General features: G+C 51.1%; 1 protein-coding gene across 1 annotated transcript in view; it reads left to right on the top strand.

The window, feature by feature from the left end:
• The first annotated feature begins 1,238 nt into the window (after positions 1-1,238).
• The window catches only part of Disp1 (dispatched RND transporter family member 1), a 151,619-nt gene continuing 146,038 nt past the window's right edge, over positions 1,239-6,819 (top strand). The window contains exon 1 of the mRNA XM_004867425.4: positions 1,239-1,338. The gene's annotated coding sequence lies outside the window, so the exon portion shown is untranslated. The remainder of the gene's footprint in view (positions 1,339-6,819) is intronic.

Below are 6,819 nucleotides of genomic sequence, written 5' to 3'. Positions count from 1 at the left end.
TGCTTTTTTGGGCATTGCTATTTGTGAGACTCAGTTCTAGTGGCCGTCTCCTCTCTGTGCTCTCCTGTGCCACGTTTTAACTTCCTGAGATAAAGTCTAAATGGTCTGGCTTAGGCTGTGGCCCTCCCTGGGTTGATCTTATACAGTCAGAGGCCAAGGTAAGGTGGCCACCGTGTGTTTTCCCAGGACTACCCCAGTTTAAGCACCAAAGGCCCAGCATCCTGGGTCTCCCTCTGGCTGGGAAACCATAGCACACGGTCACGGTGCACATGTGACCCTTCTAGGAGGTCCATGTAGTAGTCATTCCTATAAAAAATGATTTTTTTTTGCTGGGCATGGTGGTGCATGCCTATAATCCCAGCATTTGGATTGCTATGAGTTCAAGGCCAGCGTGGGCTACACAGAGGCCGTGTGCTGAAAAAGAAAAAAAAAAATGATTTTTTGATGTGAAGTACAGAAACATTTCAGTGTTGATTACATTCTCCCTCTGGGCATTTGCGCGCGTGCACACATGCACACCACCACACACTCACTCTTCTTCTCTCCTCCCTCTACATCGCTCAGTTATTTCCTGGCACAAGCAGGTGGGAGAAACCTGAAGGCATGAAGTGCTGCCTTCCCTCGAATCACACTTTCTACTGCCCACTCCTCCTTTTCAAACACTACCACAACCCCATCAGTAGTATCAGGACACATCCTGTTGCTGGCAAAGGGGTGAGTAAAGTTACATTACACCACTTTTAAAAGAACAAGGGTGCTTGGAGCGCAAAAGCGCATTTAACTCTAGCAGCAAGCAGGAGACAGTAAGGGATGCATCAGCCCTCAGGGCTGCAGCTGGTGACTGAGCGGCCCATTCCGGGGCTGCACCCGGACGGCGGGGTGAGCCGCCCAGCGGGCGACCCCTGCTCTCCACGTCTGTCCGGTTTCCGGGGGGACGGGCACCCACCCGGGCGCGCCAGGCCTCGCCGGGTCCCCGGTGGCTCCGCCGCCTGCAGCCGCGGCCCGCCTTCCTCCGAGCGGGCCCGGTCCCCCGCGTCCCCGCTCCGCACTTGCCGGAGCGGCTCGCTGCCACCGCGCGTGTTCCTCGGGATGTCCCTGCGCCGCCCGCCTGCGCCGCCCGCCTGCGCCGCCCGCGTGGTGAGCCGCCTCGGAGGGGCCCCGGGGGACTCGCGGGGCCGCCGGCTGACTGACGGCGGGGGCGGGACTTCCGGTGGCGCGCGCCGCCCGGCGGAAGCGCGCTTGGGCCGGACCCGGGGGAGCGGACGGGAGCTCGCGCGGGCGCCGGGCGTCGGGCTGCGGGCTGCTGGGCGCCGTCGCCCCGTCGGGACGGCACGGGCGGTAGGAGCCGGGGCGGTGTCACGCGCGTGGGCGGGGACTGGGCTCCGGAGGCCCGGGCCTGAGGGGGCCGGAGGGCGCGCACCGGGGTCGCCGTCGGGGCCGCGGAGGGGCCGCTCTGGGCGCGGCCGAAGGACACCCGGGGCTGCAGCGCGAGCCTCGCGGTGGTTTTGGGGGACGCGTTCACCCCGGAGCAGTGGGAAGTGCTTTGCCTGGAGGGAGAGCGTGGACTGTGCTCTCCCAGACCCTCTCGTGCCTTTGTCAGGCGGACGGCGCCGCAGCGCCCTGTGCGCCCGGGAGCGGAGCCGGGGTCCCCGCCTTTGTCGCGCGGCCCGGGACGGGATCGCCCCCCGGTCGGCCAGCCCGCGCCGGCGGGGTCGGCGGCTGAACTCATTTTCCTGGCCGAGGTGGTAGCACGGTTTCCATGTTTCACCGCCGGGTGGGCGAGGTAGCTAGGGAAAGCCTCGGCGCCACCCTCGGGTAGGCTGGCGTCGGAGGAGTGTTTGGATTGTTTCAGGTGTTTCACGTTTCAGGTGTTAAATTTTTTCTTTTAAAAATTACTGTATATAGTACAGTAACTTTAAATCCAACTTGAACTATGTCAGATAAACGAGAACATTTTATATTTGCTGGTGCCTTGGGGTCTTGTTGGCTCACACATTCCGCCTGGCCTTGAAGGTCTGTGTGAGATGCACGTTTGAAGTGTCTAGGTTTCCGAGCACAGCGGATCGAAACCGTGCCTGACCATAAACAGTGCTTTAGCATGTAAATGAGCGTGTCGTTGATTTTTAAAATTAGAAAATGAGATAACATTCATCTCTATAGTTATTGAAGTAACTGCTGTGCTGACTTCCGTAAGTATCTAACTGTTGTTTCTCCTGGCAGACTCTGCTCTTTATCTGCTAAGGCTCAATCCACCTCCAGTCTTGGGTTAAACTGTACTTCGTGTTCCCTTTCCCTTGTTCTGTGAGCGAAAGCCCTTGAGGAAGCTCACCTGCCTTCACACTACCGCAGCGGCCTGGCGAAGTGCTCCCCTCACGAGAGTCACAGGCAGCTCTGTGGCAGGTGTAGTTGTGCATCTGAGTGATGTGTGTGAAATCTGATCGCACTGTTTGGAAACTTTGGATGTTCTTTGTTTGAATTGTTGAGTAACCTTTTTAGCTTTCTCTTTGGGTACATTGTGTTATTTTGTAGAAGTGAATGGCAGTTTTTGCTTAGGTTCAGCAAATTACTAGTTATTCATGTGGATGGACTCGCAGTTTCTTTCTGCTCAGTGAAGTGTGTATCTGTGTAGGCAGAACTACCAAAACATTCCCTTCATACACACACTGGCAGGTTTTCTTTTCCTTAGTCACCAGTTTATGTTACATCAAGCAGTTTGCTATATTGAGTGCTGTGGTTTTCCATGCTCTCTGGCTATCGATTTTATTCTTATATGGTGCATTCTCAGTTACCTGCATGTCCTCATCGGAAAGTCATCCCTTGGCCTTTGATAGAGCAAGAGAGTTGGAAGCAGCCAAGGATGCTGCTCTGGACAGGTAGATTGGGGTGCTGACCCCTCACCTTGCCCTGTGCCTACCTGGGGTCCAGATGAGGCCCGGACACGGTCGGTGGAGGCAGTCTGCCCTTCTTTTACGGTTACGTCCTGTTCGTTTTCCTTTGCTGAGCTGACGCTGTTCTCTCATGGTGACTGAGGTCCCAGTGCCTGAGCCAGGGTGACTCCCAAGGGAACTGGAGCAGCCCAGGCGCCTGCCCTGTCTGAGGGCCCTGCTCATTCTGCTGAGCCTGAGTCTGTAAAGCTTGACAGGTTTTCCTGCCGCTAGGTGTGTGGTTACGGCTGTGAACTTTTTGTTTAGGTTATTATTGTGTGAAATCTAGTTTTAATACTAAATCATATTTTCAGCACATATAAATGGCCTTTCCTCAGCTTTGCTTAGAGTGAGGAGGCATCACACTAAATTCCACATGAACTTGTCTGTTAAAGTGGTAGTGCCCTAATCAGTCTCCCCTGGCTAAGACACAGTCTGACACCTGAAGCTTAAAGGAGGTGGGCTGGTTTTGGCTCATGGTTCCAGTCCCTGGTTGGCTGACGCCAGGGAAGGTGGAGGGCCTGGCAGAGGAAAAGCTGCTCCCCCTGTGGCACCTGGGAAGCAGAGAAAGAAGGCAGGAGCTGGGGACAGGAATGCACCCTTCCAGGTGTCACCTCAGTGGCCTCCTCCCCCCAGGCCCCACCCCTGCAGCACACTGGGCTGTGAACTCATATGTGGCTGAGTGCACTGATGGGTACACGGCAGCGCCCTCTGTCCCCGTCCACACACCTGAGGCTTGGGGACACTTAGACCTAAGTCAGAACAGATACGATATGCCTCACAATTACAAATGCTGTAGGAAATACACCACTCACCCCTGGACTTGGTTGCTATCATTAGTTTAACTATCCATGGCTGTGGCTCTATAGAGGTATGGACACATATATATTTGGGTGGGAGTGGGGAGTTGGCTTTTAAGCAGTTATGTACTAAGTGTACTGGAAGGAGCTGCCCTCTGTGGTTGTAAGGAGTATTTCAGTACAAGATGTGGTTTAGAATTGCCAGCTCCTGCTGATAGTGCCATAGACTTTTAGTTGGTCTTATAATGGTTTGTTTTTATTCTTTTTTCTTTTTTGGTATCGGGGATCGAACTCGGGACCTGGCGCTTGCAAGGCAGGCGGAAGAACCACTGAGCTACATCCCGGGCCTTTATTTTGTTTTGAGACAGTCTCACTACATAGGACAGGTTGGCCTCAAACTCTTGAGTGCCTGCCTCAGCCTCAGAGTGCTGGGATTACAGGCAGCATGCCCAGCTGGTTTTATTATAATTTAAAAATATCCTTCAGACATGTGCTCCTCTCTTGCCTGCAGGGACCAGGAAGGGAAGCCCTTTCGCTTCTGAGATTGAGCTGGCAGAGCCTCTTGAAGTTTATGTGGTAATTAGGGATCACGCAGACGTTAGAGGGAGGGATTGAGGTAGGAGCAGCTCATTTTAGCGCTGATATTTTCAGTCGAGAGGATGAAGGCGTGAAGAGTGATGGAAGCACTGTAGACAGGAGAGGACCGAGCACTGTGTAAACTGTGTATCACCCAGCAGGGCTGGGAGGGCAGGTGTGGAAGGTAATGAGAGAAGCAAATTCTAGACTTCCCGCAAATACTGATGGTGCAGATAGATAGTGTCAGCATCAGCTCCTGATATTTTACACCTTAGTAATCACTATTTGATAGCGATTGAATATTGCAAAAGTGAAAATAGAATAAGGAATGTTCAGACTTACCTCCTGGTAACATTTTACCCCATTTTATCAGTAGAGAACAAGAGCAGTTTTGATTAAAGTAAAATGCTCATATAAAATACACTCCCATGTTGAACTGCTAACTTTACTTCTTCGCTGGGAGACATCTATTAGCTCCAGTTTGCAGAGTTCGAGAGCTGTAAATTCCGGGGAGATACTCTTAACTCCCTTAAGGATTGTAGATGTTGACCAGTGCAAGAGATGGGTTTTAAATCCAGAACCTCCATAGACTTCCGAGCCTCACAGGCGAGGACAGTGACTCCTTTGCCTGTTTGTTGCTTTCTGTCTTCTACATTTTCATTTGACCTCAAAACAAGTGTGTAAATGTTCTTCCCTAGTCCCACTTGAAATCTCATGTGCTTTCATTAGGAAGTCCACCTCTTCCCATCACCTTGGCAGGCTGAGGTGGAGGATCCAAAGTTTGAGGCCAGGCTGGGCAACTTAGTGAGACTGTGTCTGAAAATAAAAAAAGTGAAGGCACCAGGGATGTAGCTCAGTGGAAGAGTGCCCCTAGGTTCCACCCACAGAACCACAAAAGAAAACAAAATAGAGGAGTCCAGCTTTTAATGTTTATTCTTTGGCTGTAGAAAATAATGGAACAACGTGCCTTTTTGGGACACGTGACCTAGTCTGTAAGAAGTCTGTTAGCTCTCTCAGTAAGACTGTGCTTATTCCTTTGGGATTCCGACCTGAGGCACGATTTCTGGATGTTTAGTCAGTTCACATGGCCAGGTCTTGGTCGACCTTTGAGGAGTCTGGGTTTTTCACGCCCCTTCCAAGCGTGGTAAGCAGAGTTTACTAGAGCCTGACCAATGTGGAGTATTAATAGTGACAGTTCATGTGCTTCTCTTAGATCTTCAGGTCAGGACAGGTGGTGTTTCTGTCAGAAGTGGAAAACAGCCTCAGAAAGGCTATGTGAACTTCCCGGGGGCTGAGCGCCAATCTGTGTTGGAACTGAGGTGTAATCTCACCTCTCCGCCCCTGAGCCGATTCTCCTTTGGACCACAGCTCACTCTCAGGCCCTTATATTTGTGAAAGTACTGTAGAGTCACTGCAGTCTTCTCATTTCTCTTCCCGTTCATCCCCTCTTAGGAAAATGGATTACAGTATTTGCTGGCTCAACTCTTTCTCTTCTACACCTAACGTAGTATCTGCACAGTTGGGGTGAACCTGTGTCCATCCCTTAGTGCAACTCTATAGCTAGTTTAGATGCCTTCCTGTAACTTCCCCTCCTGGAGGATGTGTGTCCCTGTCAGGAACGTTTGCTTGTGCTTTGGTTTGAATGTCCCCTCCCAGGTACGTAGGGATTTAGTTGCCATTAGCAGGTGACAAGGTCAGAGTGAGTTCTTGTAGTCACTAGAGGCAGAGGTCAGTTATTGTGGACTGAGCCCTGATACAAGCGGGTTTGGCTCTCGCCACCTGAAGTGTCCCCACCGCCCCATGCCCAGGCAGCAACCCGGCCTGCAGGCACTTGCTCCTGTGGTGCCCTGCTCTTAGACACCCCAGCCTCCAGAACCATGACCTGAGTGAACTCCTGTTGTTTATAAACTACCCCATTTGTGGTGTTCTGTTACAGCAGCAGAAAATGGACTGAAGTGAGAAGTTTCTTTTTGTGTAACCTTGGTTCATTGTTGGGTGGCCCCAGTATGAGGCTGTTCTTGTGTTTATAATGGTTTTATATTACTTTTTTTTGGTTTTCATCCGTTGGTTTTAGTTATATCGTCCAGAGCAACACAGAATATCTATTTTCTCTTTGCTATACAAGATTATGTCATATGTTTAAAGATAACTGTCTCTTCTCCAGGGTAAACAGTGCTAGGACAGTTTGTCACCAGTCTGGTCATTTTACCTTGGATGCACTGGACTGTCAGTGTCCTGAAAACATGGCATCAGTAATTGTCTGCTGTAGTTTATATGTCTGCAAGGGCAGCACACCGCTCCTCTGTTCCTTACTCTAAGGTGGGCTTGTTCCACACTGATCAGCATTTAAGCAGAGCGTCTTGCTTCTATGTTATTTGATGAGCTTTTGGAGGAACTCTCTGTTAGTCTGACCTGTATACTGGTGCAACCATATTTAATTTGAAATCCAGGACTTTTATATATATTCTTGTTAGATTTTGTCCTTCTTGTATTTTAAAAGTTCAGTATAGAGATATTGC

The sequence above is a fragment of the Heterocephalus glaber genome, unplaced genomic scaffold (genome assembly GCF_053883595.1).
Source record: "Heterocephalus glaber isolate CG9 unplaced genomic scaffold, H.glaber_assembly_v1.0 deba00001067, whole genome shotgun sequence".
Taxonomy (NCBI): Eukaryota; Metazoa; Chordata; class Mammalia; order Rodentia; family Bathyergidae; genus Heterocephalus; species Heterocephalus glaber.
The sequence above is the reverse complement of the archived record's forward strand: the minus strand, read 5'-3'. Positions and strand labels throughout refer to the sequence as shown.